At 43.6% G+C, this 2,322-nt stretch overlaps 1 non-coding gene across 1 annotated transcript; it reads right to left on the bottom strand.

The window, feature by feature from the left end:
• Positions 1 to 550: 550 nt before the first annotated feature.
• TRNAV-CAC (transfer RNA valine (anticodon CAC)) lies at positions 551 to 629 on the bottom strand. Its single transcript has one exon. It is a non-coding gene; the product is annotated as a tRNA-Val (tRNA).
• Positions 630 to 2,322: the final 1,693 nt, after the last annotated feature.

Below are 2,322 nucleotides of genomic sequence, written 5' to 3'. Positions count from 1 at the left end.
TAAAGTGAAAGCAGTCTTCCTCCCACACCCTCCCCATCTACCTGGGGCAATCGTGTGATTCACCTCAGGGTATACTATATCTATTTTGTTATACAGTTATTTTGTAGTATATGATATTTATTTGAGTATGTATAGCAGTACAATTTTGAGGCCCACTCTTTCCCCCTTCTGTTTGCAATCTTAGGGCAGTTCGGTGTCAATGGGAACTTCTTCTTGGGCTAAATAGCAGTCATGGAGGGCTCAGTTTAGATCAGAATAGTAATGGGCTTAAAGCCTCCCTCCCACACACCATGGTCCTAATCTAAATCGATGCCCCTGTGCTGTTGTTTAGGAAAATTAAGAGCAAGCACGACAGGGCAAGCATGTGCTTAATGAAACACACAGTTGGCCCTTAGTTTCTCAGCAAATAATCATGATCTCCAAAAGGATATAGGAACACATGAAGTTGCCTTAGACCCAGTCAGACCACTGGTCCATCTAGTTCAGTATTGTCTGTCTGACTGACAGGGGCTCTCCAAGTTTTCAGGCAAGCATCTTTCCCAGCCCCACCTGGAGATGCCAGGAATTAAACCTGGGACCATCTGCATGTGAAGCAGATGCTCTACCCCTAAGCTATGGGCTCCATCTCCAATCAAATATCTTAGAAAGATATGCGGGTGGGAGGGGGAAAACTCTAATACTATTGGGAGACCCTTCCCTATGAGGAAAGGCTGAAGGGTTTGAAAAAAGACAACAAAGTTTAGTTTAGAAAAAAGACAACTAAAGGAGCAATGCAATAAAGGTTTTTTATATACGTTATGAATGGTATGGAAAGAGTGGCCAGAAGACCACCCCCATAAGCTATAACTCCGAGTTAGACCATGAAATTGAGTAGCACTACACTCAGGAGGACAAAAGGAAGGAAGTTCTTCATTCAAGGCACAGTTAACATGAAATTCACTGCAACAAGATATGATTATTGCCACTAGTCTAAATGGTTTAAAAAGTGAATTAAACATATTCATGTACCCATCAACAGATATTAGCCATGATATTAGTCTGCTCTCCTATGTACATTAAGAGTGTCCTTCATTCTGAGGTGCAGTAAGTAGCAATTTGGAGCAAACTTTCTCAGTAGTGACATTTCATCTTTGGAACTCGACACATTTCAATATGGCAGCTAATACTTGTAAAGGGGAATCTGGTGAAGATTCCCCTTTACAGGGTGGGGGTCCCTGGCAATGCTAAGGGGTGGCCGGGTGGAGATGGTGAGAGAAGTAGTAAGATGCTTACCCAGCCAGCATGGATGTGCGGAGGCCAGAACCACTCTGTCACCACATGAGTGGCTTCCTAAACAAGGCAGCGCACAATCTTGGGGCTGTGCCAGGAACGGTGGGTGGTGGTGAGCAGCAACGCCAGCAGCCGTGCTGGCTGGGTAAGCATCTTACTACCTCTCTCACCACGCCCCCCCCCCGCCTGCCCATTTGCTGCTGAACCCAAACTGGGCCTGGTTCAGTTCGATCACTGACCGAAACAATCCCGGTTTAGTCTACGATCAAACTGTCAAACTGGCCTGATTTGATGCGAGCCAGTTTGGCAGTAAACCATTCATGTACACCCCTACTATTCTTACTGCTTCTAATTCTAATAAAATTAATTCTTTTAAGAGAATTAATTTTCTTGCTGCTGATGGACTTTTTCCATTTTAAAATTTAAACCATGTTATTGTGTTTATTGCTTTAAAATGTTGTTAGCCATCTTAAAAATCAGTGGTCTGGTTTAGACATAATGACCTGAAGGAACAAAGTGTGTGTCCATGTCTTCCTACCTCACCTCCCCATTCCTTCTCTCCTTGCACACTCAGCTGAATCAATAGCTTCCTGGTTTGTTAAACCACAGTTTCCTATGACTTCTGAACCAGGAAGCTGTCATTTGAGCATTCCCTATAAACCAGGATGTCAAACCAGAATCACATCATGGTTTGGAATCCTGATTTATAGGGAGCATTCAAACCACAGTTTTGAAGTTCAGGCATCGCAGGAATCTATGGTTTAGTATAGCCAGGAAGTTTTTTATTTAGCTGGGCATATGAGGCAAGGAGGAAAAGGGAAGGGGCAGGAAAGAGTATAGAGGCACACAACTTCTTCCTGGACCAACAGACCAGTTTGTTGGGCCAGGATTGTTACATCTTAACCAAGTCTCTGACTAGGAGGAGGATAAAAATATTTACATAAATACTTAAATGACATCTAAATAGAACCTCCATTTTCAGAGGCTATATATACTCTGCCTACCAAATGCCAGGGGCCAGTGGCATGGGGGGAAGCTGTTGGCTTCTTGTCG

Source organism: Hemicordylus capensis, chromosome 4 (assembly GCF_027244095.1).
Source record: "Hemicordylus capensis ecotype Gifberg chromosome 4, rHemCap1.1.pri, whole genome shotgun sequence".
NCBI classification, from domain to species: Eukaryota; Metazoa; Chordata; class Lepidosauria; order Squamata; family Cordylidae; genus Hemicordylus; species Hemicordylus capensis.
Note: the sequence above shows the minus strand (reverse complement) of the source record. Positions and strands in the feature narration are given on the sequence as shown.